The sequence below is a fragment of the Onychomys torridus genome, chromosome 8, assembly GCF_903995425.1.
Source record: "Onychomys torridus chromosome 8, mOncTor1.1, whole genome shotgun sequence".
Classification (NCBI taxonomy): domain Eukaryota; kingdom Metazoa; phylum Chordata; class Mammalia; order Rodentia; family Cricetidae; genus Onychomys; species Onychomys torridus.
In genome coordinates, this window is record NC_050450.1 from 53823832 (window position 1) to 53835485 (window position 11654).

The window sequence follows — 11654 nt, forward strand, 5'->3', positions numbered from 1 at the left end:
TCCATGTGACAAGTCCCCAAACTGACAGCTTCACTATAGCAGACGACAAGAAAGCAGAAATGCCAGAAAAATACCCCAGAGTTTCAGAGTCCTATTTTTAACAATTTTCAAGGACCAGATAGACAACTCAAATAAACAGATAGGGAATTTAATTTAAGACCTGGAAAAGAAACTCGTAAGCTCAATTCAAGACATAGGCAAGAATAATACCAAAGGGGTTGAAAGATTCAGGAACATAGAGAAAATGTCTTTTTATATGTCTTAGAATATGAGGGGAAATTCAGCAAGAAAATAGAGACACAAAAAAAGGACATGAACAGAAATTCTGGAAATAAAAGAATCAGTCAAATAAATATCAGAAAGTGTCAGCAATGTCTGTCTAGAGCAAACACACACATGAACCTTGGGGATGGAGGAGGACAAGGTTGAAACAGTGATACACATAGATATAATAAAGAAAAATAGCAATAAAAAACCCTAAAAATCCATGAAAATGAAGGAGCTGAAATTTCAATAAAAGCCAGGGGAGCATTTGGGAAGATGGCTCAGTGGGTAATGTGTTTACCAGTGAAGACCTGTGTTCAGATCTCAGGACCTACATAAAACCTGGGGTGGGAGGGGGGGCTCCCTGTTGCATAGCAACTTTTCTAAATTGAAACATCCCTTCCTGGAGGAATGAAGGAGACTCATGAGGTTTAGGAAAGAAAATAAACCCCACAAAACCAGGAAAGTAGAAACTAACAGGATTCAAAAGGCTCCTCCTGGAAGTTCTAGAAACAGCAAATGGTTGCTGGGGAGAATACGCTTTGACCTGCCAAGAGCTTGCAGAAGTTTCTCCCAATCCCCAGGGGTCTGTAAGTCATGCACAGAGCTCTGGGACTGCAGCTTTTGTGAGTTATCACCCACACCAGGGTAGGCTCTTTGGTGAGGCAGCTACCTCTTCTCCTATGCCTGTAATTAACCTCTCACCCACATTTTTATAAGCAATCCTTTATAAACTCACTGACTCCACAAGTTGGACTTCGCTGGAATCATTTCTATGGTCTATCATCAGTCCCCTATCTGGAATGTGTAGATGTTTTTTTCTACATGTCCCTGGAAGTATTATATAACATGTGCATCTCCAATCCCAGAACTTTTAGAGTGGGATGGGAAGAGAAGACAGAAGTATGGGCAGAAGCTCCCTGCTCAGCTAGCATGGAGTACACAGCAGAGAACAAGAGAACTTGTCTGCAATGATGAAAAACAAAGACCAACACAGGTTTGTCCTCTGAATTCCATGTGTGCATGTCTGTGTGCAAGCACACACACACACACACACACACACACACACACACACACACACACGATTACAGAGATTTAAATGGCTTTGTCAAATGGCTTAGAAAAACTATCCAATAAAATTATAGCCAAGAATTACCCAAACCTAGAGAAATAAGCAGACAGCTAAATATGGAATTGGAAAGCATTTAAAGCTCCCAAACAGACACGGCTAGAGAAGAACTTATCCATGGCATCCAGTCATCAAGATGTCAAAAGTTCAAAGCGAAGAAGGAATACTAAGAGCTGTAAGGGAAAAGTGCCAATTAACATACAGAGGAAGACACAGCAGAGCCATTGTCAGTGATCCGAAAAGCCAGGAAGCGAGCATGGGATGATACTTTTCAAGCTTTGAAAGTAAATAACCGTCAACCAAGATTGTTGTGCCTAGTAAAATTATCTATCAAACGAGATGGAGAAATAAGACTATGTTGAGACAAACACAGGTTAAGGTAATTAATGAAAACCAAGTCAGCACTGCAGAAAAATGTTAAAGAATATTATTATACATGGACAAAGAAAAAAGATAGTTTCACATACCACAAGAATCTGTTTCATTACAGCAACAGATGCACAGAGAAGTGGGGCAGAATCAGCTAAGGAACATGGGAAAGCAGCAAGTATCCTGCCCTACCAAGAGAGGGAGAAAAGAACCTTCAATTAAGCAACCAAACCAAACAAAAACAACATCATAGACAATAGCAAATCCTTCCCAATTATATTCTTGGAAGAAAATGGACTTAACTCACCAATGAAAAGACCTAGAGATTGGATTAAAAATGATGACCCAACTATTTGTTGTCTCTCTAAGAAGCCCACATAGCTAGGAAAGCCATCCATGAACTGAAAGCCAAAGGTTGAAAATCAATCTGCCAAGCAAATGAAAGCCACAAACAGAAAGCTGGCATGGCGATTCTTATAGCCAATAAAGGAGATGTCAAATCTAAACTCTTCAGAAGTAATAAAAAGGACCACAGTGTATTATGAAAAGGTACAACTCACTAAGAGGATGCGACTATTAAAAATATTTAAACATGAATCTTGAGGCTCCCAATTTCATAAAACAAACACAAAGAGACATAAAATACCACAGAGATCTAGGCACAATAATAATGAGAGACTTTGATACCACACTGTCACATCTAGTGAGGTCTTCCAGTGTCAAAAACAGCAGAGAAATTTCAGGGCTAAATTATACCAGAGATCAAATGGATTTAACAGATATCTACAAAACATTCCACTGTTCATTCTTCTCAGCAGTACACAGACTCTTCTCCAAAACTGATCACATTATACTCTGCAAAAGCAAAGTCTAACAGATTTTTTTAATCAGAATAATTCTCTCAATCCTGTCAGATAATTGCAAAATAAAATGAGAACTTAATAGCAAGACTAACCTCAGAAACACACAAATACTTGAAAAGTAAACAATAAATTTTGAACAAGCAGTGGGTCATTGAAGAAATCAGGGAAGGGGATTTGTAAAATCAATTGAAAATGAAAACATAACTTACAAGAACCTCTGAGCTAAAGCCACTGCAGTCATAAGAGGGCCATACATTCTCACACTAAACAATCAGTGATTTCCAATGACCTAAGGAGACCTCAATGCTCTCAAAAGGCAAGAAGCCAACCCCAAAAGATGACAAGAGACAATAGCTCAGGGCAGAGGTTGGTAACAGAGACTTAAAACAAAAACACACACACACACAGAATTAAGCAAAGTATTTGTTCTTTGAAAAGACTAAGAAGAATGACAAGCTCTTCACCATACTAGCCAAAAGAAAAAGACACAAATCCATAAAATTTGAGATGAAAAGAGAATAGTTACAACATATTTCAATAATATCCAGATCATCAGAGAGTACTTTAAAAGCTTACATCCTCACAAATTGAAAAATCTAGAAACAATGGATTAATTTCTAAATGCATGTTACCTACTGAAATTAAAGCCAGAAGATACAAACAACCTAAGTGGAACAATAACAAACAATGAAATTGAAGCTGTAATTAAGTTTCCCCACAAAGATAAACCCAGGTTAGGATGAAGCTACAGCTGAATTCTACCAAGCTTTCCAGAAAAATCCAACGTCAACACTTTCATCAAACTGCTCCACAAAACAGAAAAGGAATGAACACAACCAAACTCATTCTACAGAAAACTAAATTTGCAAAAGAAAAAGAATACTATAGACCATTCTCCCTGATAAATATGCATGCAAAAATCTCCAATAAAATACAAAATGCATTCAAGAACACACGATGATCATGTATATTGACCATAATGGCTCTATCTTGAAAGATCCATTCAACAGACATGTCAATAAATGTAGTACACCATACTAGTAAAATTGAAGACGTATGACATGACCATTTTGACAACTACAGAAAAGAAATTTGATGAAGTTCAACAGGTCTTCATGATTAAAAATCCTTAAAAAACAGGAATATATATAACATATCACAACATAATAAAGTCTATGACAAATGCACAGTTAAACTACACTAAACAGAAAAAAAAAAAAAAAACTCAGACCATTTCTACTAAAATCCTGAATGAATCAAGGGTGCTCACTGTCTCTACTCTTATTCTATATAGTGATCAAAGTCTCAGCGAGAGCAAAAAATTAGAAAACATCTGAAAGGTATAACATTTTTAAAGGAAGGAGTTAAGCTCTCCCTATTTGCATATGGTATTATTTTGTGCTAAAATTATCCTATGGGCCCTTTCAGAAAACCTTTTAATCTAAGAAGCACTGTCAGCATACTTGCAGACTACAAAATCAGCAAATGAAAAATATTAGTCTTATATACATCAATAACAATCTTACAGAAGAAGAGATCAAGAAAAATATGCCTTGCAAAATAGTCTAGAACAATCTAGACATAAATCCAATCAAAGAGGTCAAAGACCTCTATAAGAAAAACTTCAAGACTCTGAAAAAGAAAATAAGAAAAATACTAGATGATAGGATTAGCTTCCATGCTGCTAGATTGACATAAATAATTAATAAGATTGTTGTATTACCAAAAGCAATAAACAGATTCAATGCATTCTCCATCAAAATCCCCAAGATATTCTTCATAAAACTACAAAAAAAAATTCCTAGAACTCATATGAAAACACAAAACCATAGATAGTCTAAGTAATTCCAAACAGAAATAATACAGCTGCAGGCAGCCCCATTACCTCCTTCACACTGCACTACAGAGCCATGGTGAGCAAAAATAGTGTGGTACTTGCAGAAAAACTGGCATGTAGACCAATGGAAAGTAATAGAAGGCCCAGAGATAAACTCACATCTATGGACCCTTAGTTTTTTACAAAAGCATCAAAAACATGCACTGGAGAAAAAATGTATTCAACAAATGGTTCTGGCAAAACTGGACACCTACCTGCAGAAGACTGAAGTCAGATCCATATACATCGCCCTCCCTCAAAATCAGTTGAAACTAGGCCAAATGCCTTAATTTAAAATTGAAACACAGTGATAATGGGTGATTTCAATATCCAACTCTCACCAATAGACAAGTCATCTAGGAAAAAAAATGAACAGAGAAACTATGGAGTTAAATAACATCGTAAATCAAATGGACCTAATAGACCTCTACAGAACATTACACCCAAATACTAAAAGATACATATTCTTCTCAGCAGCTCATGGGACTTTCTCCAAAATGAGTGACAGATTAGGACACAATGTCTCAACAAATATGAGAAAATTGAAATCACACTATGTATCTTATCTGACCACGATGGGATTCAAGTTGGGTATCAAGAAAGGAATTTGAAAAGTTGTTAGAATTTGATGAAAGTGGAAACAGCATACCAAAGGCTCTGGGTCACAGTGAAGGCAGTCTGAAGGGAAATGTTTGTAGCAATATGTGCCTACATCAAAAATAGTGAGAGATCTTGCACTAATAATTTAACAATGCACATGAGCGCCTTGGAAAAGAAGAACAAGCCATACTCACAAGAATAGACATCATGGTAGACTCCAATTCTGTTTTTTATGGAATGTGTGGTTCTTGTGCTATTTCTCTGTTCTTTTTTATTTTATTCTGGTTTGCCTGGTTTTGTTTGTTTGTTTACTTGTTTGTTTTGTCTATTATTTTTCTAAACCCAGAGAGGAAAAACAAAAAGGTTACCTCTATTAGAATTGTTGACCAATGAGGTCCCATGGATCCCTAAACATCACAGGCTGTTGCCATTGATCTTGCAAAACTTGACACCAAGACCCTATTGCTGAAGCCATCACATGCTTGAGTCATTGAACATGGAGAAATCAAGCTGGTGCTAGCCTGAAAACTTCATACCTACTGCCTAGCTTTCATAGTAGTGCTGGAAGATGCTATGTGTGGTACCTACCCAAGGAAAAAAGTGATCATCAGTATTATCCAGCTGTGAAACCTTGCCAGCGATAATAAAGGTCTGCCAGGTGATATGTGTCCTGGTGCAGAAGTCACACAAACATCATGGAAGTAACCAACAACTGTCTGCTTAGATTTAATGCCTGCTCTTCAAGGTGGATCCCATACCGGGCATAATCATGGGGGCAAGAATCTGTAGGTAGACTAGGTTGTAGGCCATAGGGGAGAGCCTATTACTACTCCTCTTCTCATGGAATATGGTGTTCATTAATTCCTACTGACTTCTTATTTCTACAGATCAGAGCATCTCTCAACCCTCATCAGAGAAGCTTCTTCTCACAGCAGATAGTGTTTGACACAGAGAACCAGAACTGGTCAAAGTATGGAGGAAAAGTAACTGTGGCCCTAAATGGAGCATCTGTATCATACTCCTTTCCTCCCAAGGGTCAGGGATCATTGCAGAAGAGGAAGTGGAAAAGCTATGAAAAGGTTAAGGCAGTAGACAACTACAAGGAAACAGTAGTTAGTGGGAGAGGGAGAGTCCATTGTCTTTAAAGATGTCCAACATGCTCCAGTGGAGAGCCACACATCTAAGAGTATATATATTTTAAAAATACAGTCACTTATTTTAAAGTCAATTACCCCAACCACTCTCTTCCTAGCTTGCCTAAAAGACAGATTTGTCTATAGACTAATTGTGGAATAGGATACTATGGGAAGATGCTCATCGCATAGTTATTTAATGTTTGAAAATAAAATTTGAAAAAAAATCTATGTAGGCATGGAGTTTACAGGGTGACTGAACCATCACATTGTTAAGTTGATAACCCCCAGGAATCCCAGAGGCTATTTTAAAACGTTGTACTAAGAGCCCTAGAGGAATCGATGATGGACATCAAGAGCATTGGATACTTAGAAAAACAAACTCCCCAGCTTGCTTGCTAATGAAGACAAAGCAGCTACAATAGCTGATTACAGAAAGAAGAGGATGTGATGCATGGGAAATTAAAAACCTGGGTAATATGGGAGGAAAGAGGACAGACAGTGGTCAAGCCACTGAGTCAAGAATCTCAGAAAAGGCAACCCCTGAAGTCTGACGGTGTCACCAAGTTAGGTCCTTGGAGTTCACCTTGAATACGTGCCCACCCTGTGGCTAGGCTCCTCCATCTTTCAGGTGATGTACTATTTCAGTTGCTTTTGGAGATATAAATTTAAAGATGTAAATTATCCGAACCATTGGGAATCTATAGATGTGACAAGGCAATGTGCTCTTCTCTTTTGTATTTCTTCTGAGAGCTAAAAGGAAGAATAATGGGCTCAGAGACAGAAGCTCACATTTGTCTGGTGGTCTCTGGATGTCCACTTGGCTAGTGCACCATGTATACTGGAGAAAAACTGAGTTACTATTGGGCAATGTGCATAGTGTCCCTAACCCTCAGCATCCTCAGCCCATGCACACTGTGCAGGGCTCCACTGCAGTGTTCCAATGCAATGCCCCACTGAAGTGCCATGCTTCCTCAGAGAAGGCCTCAGCATGTTCATTTGGGACTTCCCCTGCCTCACACACTTGTTTCCTATGGGGAGCAGCCTTGTTGCAAACAGCAGAAGGGCCACAGCCAGGCCACACTGAGGAATGTGACTTGCAGAAAAGGGGGAGAATATGAACCTTACAAATGTACAGAAGAAAACTACTTGGCTCCCAGACTCTTCTTCTAGAGAAGGGGTTCTCAACTTGTGTGTCATGATCCCTTTGGGGGGGTCCCATATCCTATATCCTGCATATCAGATATTTATAATACAATTCATAATAGTAGCAAAATTACAGTTATGAGGTAGCAATGAAATAATTTTATGGTTGGGGGTCACCACAACATGAGAAACTGTATTTAAAGGTCTCAGCATTAGGAAGGTTGAGAACCACTGTTCTAAAGATATAGTGATATTTTATTTGTACTGAAATGAGATTTTATTAGTATATTAATAAAGTTGCCTTGGGGCCAGAGCAAGCCATAGCAGAAGCTGGGTGGTGGTGGTGCACGCCTTTAATCCCAGCACTTGGGAGGCAGAGCTAGGCAGGATCTCTGTGTGTTCAAGGATACAGCCAGCATGGCACCACATGCCTTTAATCTCAATACCAACCATAGAAAACCTGGAGGTCTGTACAGACAGGCAGTGACAAGGAGGTCATGTGGCTGGGTTTACAACCAATGAGAAGGCAGAACAGAAAGTCTATTTAAAAAAAGAAAAAGAAAAACACAGGAAGTAGCTCTCTTGCAGAGAGGAAAGACAGAGCAGCAGTGAAGGGTAAGGTTTTCAGCTCTCAGCTATTGCTCTGACCTCTTGGCTTTTAACTCTGCTATTGGCTCTGTGTTTCTTATTTAACAAGTCGGTTACATCTACATAGAGAGCTTCAGGGGGTGTCACCGCTGGGACAGGAGCTGGAAGAGGCAGGAAGGAATGTGACAATTGGAAACGGCTTCATCAAAAGTTCCTTCTGACTGAAAAAATGTAGAAAGCAAAACTATAGAATGCAAAGCAGTGCCAATGGCCACCAAACCTTTGCATGAGGTTTAAACATCTAATGCACAAGCCATTTATTCTACCTCGCCCTACAAACGGCCATGGACACAGGAGCACACTGGCAGGATACCGACCCTGAACAGAGGAAGAATTTAAACACAAAGTCAGTTGCTGTGAAGGTTCTTTATTGCTGTATTTATAGCTCATTCTGTGTCTTGTCATCGTAAAATTCAGTAGCTTGTTTATAGGAAGCCATCCTGTAAAATTCTACCTAATTACACCAACTACTCCTAATATTTGTATTATCTCTGAGCCTATATTTGTCTACCTGTTTGAGATAGAATATTATATTTAATCATCAGATGAATTACAAATAATTCAAACCAATACAAAAACCATTATTCAGACCCTCTTGAAACTGGGGTAGGAGTGCTGATAGGGATTAAGGTGGTGGGGGAGGGGCAGAATTTTCCTTCCTATTTATTATACTTTAATAGAAATCACTTTAAATGTGTGCGGAATTGTTATGTTTTCTCAGAAAATGCATGATTTGCCTTATTATTCGTTGTTTTTAAGTTAGTGGGTCATCTTTAATATTGCTAGTACAATCTTCACAAATATCCAAGTTCTTATTTTTTAATAAGAGGGCCAGTGAGATGGATCAGTAAGGAAAGGAGTTTTCCACGAAACCTGCCAACTGAGTTCAAGCTGTAGAACCCACATCTAGAAGAAAACCCACACTTCCCAGAGCTGTCTTCTGACGTCTGCATATACACCCCAGCAGGCATACCCTTCATACACAAATAAATAAGTAGAATAAATCTGATAACACCAAGTGCAAGTCTGTCAGTATGATGCTCCAGTGTCAACAGAGTACATAAAGAAGATGGCGTGGGCTGGGATGCCGCTCCATGGTTGTACATTCACTAGGCATTCATGACACCCTAAGTTCAAGTCCTAGCTCCAAAAAAAGAAGGGGAGGGTTGGGAAGGAGGAGAGGTAAACTTCTCATAAAGTTATTTTGTTTTTAGATTTATCTATTTTATATGTATGGGTCTTTTGCCTGCATGCATGTGTGTGTACCACATCTGCTCACAGAGGCCAAAAGAGGGAGTCTGTTAAGGCTGGAGTTACAGATGGTTGTGAGCTGCTATGTTGGTGTTGGGAAGTGAAACCAGATCATCTGCAAGTACTCTTAACCACTGAGTCATCCCTCCAGCTCCATAGATTAAAGTTTATCCTACATCTTAAGGTAAAAGCAACTTAACTAGTTAAGAAAAGAGTTTGGGAAGTAATGAGCTGACTCAGGAGGTATACACACTTGGGGCATACACCTGGCAATGTCAGTTTGATCTCCAGATCCAACATAAAGGTAAAAATAGAGAAGCAGCTCTACAAAGTTGTCTTCTCATCACACACACACACACACACACACACACACACGAGAGAGAGAGAGAGAGAGAGAGAGAGAGAGAGAGAGAGAGAGAGAGAAATTATAATGAATAGTTTTTAAAAGAAAGAAAGGAATTAGCCAGTGATGAAGACAGAGCTTGGTGGATCCTAAACCAACCTGCAATATCAAACATTGTTAGAGAGTCCAGTACAGGGGAAACGATTCTATAGTTCTCTTTCTCATTGCAATAGCTATAATCGTGTTGTAGATAGAAATGTATAATTTTATTGGCCATCAGAGATGATCTACAGTTGTTAAACAGGCAAAATTAAATACCTGCTACCAAATTCATGTGGAACTATCTCTTAGCAAAGGCTAGCAGGGTATCCTCATATCCAGGAAATCTAGGAGGAAATGGAACCTCTTGGTGCAGTTCATTTCAGGCCTGTGGACTCAAAACATTAAATGATACACAAGTGTGGCTTAGACCTACATATCATTTGAGAAAGGTTGGCAGACTCTACTAGTCTATTTCTACTTGAACATACAGCTTAAACACCTAGTGCCAACACCCCCAAACTACTTCTAACTATGATTATAAGTACTTATTTGATCAGCCTAGTATTGATTTGGATTAAAATACTTCACTGAGCCGGGCGGTGGTGTCACACGCCTTTAATCCCAGCACTGGAGAGGCAGAGCCAGGTGGATCTCTGTGAGTTCGAGGCCAGCCTGGGCTACCAAGTGAGTTCCAGGAAAGGCGCAAAGCTACACAGAAAAACCCTGTCTCGGAAAAAAAACAAAAAACAAAAAAAAACCTTCACTGGCTAATAATGAAACACACCATGCTCTTATATATGAAAACACCCATGATATAATATTTTAGTAGGTTAATCCTTACAATCAAGCCTCTGTTGATTTTGTTGGTGGAAGGAGTCATGATGATAATTTCAAAGCTAGTATTTATTATGCACTTCCCTTGTGCTAAATATTATGTCAAATTTGTTCTTACATGAATATTGCAGTGAATTGGGATAGGGTCTATTTAACAAATGAGGTAACAGGCATACAGAGACTAGGAGACTCACACAAGATTGCCTAATTAACTAGTATTACATCACAATTCAAACTTAAGCTGGCTTAACACCACAACACACACTATTTGAGGAATGAACCACAGTTCTGAGTATTAAACCGAGTAGTGTGAATTAACCAACTTGTACACAGGTATTAATGTTTCAGACTAGATTAGGGAGGCTTCCTTCATAGGTAAATGAGTTTACTTATAATACACTGTGGTTCCTAATATACCTAGCCACAGAATGCCTGTGCTGTTTGATGATGTGAGATATGGTTTTTTTCACTCACCTATAGAAGGAAGAGAGAAAATCTGTTCTGTACTCCTTACACCCAAGGGCAAATGGCAGGAAGCAAACCAACTGATAAAGGCGAAGCAATTTATTCAGTTAGCCTATGAGCAGCACTTCCCACCATAGCTGGTGGTGCTGAAGGAGCATGCAGGAGGTACACACATGAAAAGTAAGGGAGACGCGGGAAGAAGGAATACCAGTGGCGAATGAAATCCAGTTGTCCCTTCTCATCCAAGGGGGATGATGTCAGAATGTACACACACTCAAAGCCACAGCTGCTCGGGTCCTTTATATAAAATGGCAGGTAATCTCCACACACCCTGCTGTGTGTGTCCAACCATCTCCAGACTGATTACAGTACCTACAGCAATGTAAACACTATGGAAGTTGTACTCTGTTGTTCAGGCCACAGTGACTACAATGTGCATGTGTTCAGTACACACAACGTGTTTTAAAAAGTATTTTCAATCTAGGGTTGGTTGGATCCTCAGATGTGGATACAGTGGACCAACTATGGAATTGAGAATAAATGTTTCCATAAAAGATGAGAGTTGTTCTGGTTTCTTCTCCATGGCTGTGACAGAATCCCTGACCACAAGCAACTGAGGGGAGGGGAGGATTTTATTTGGCTTACTCTTCCAGGTCATAGTCCAGCACTGAGGGCAGTTGAGACAGGAACT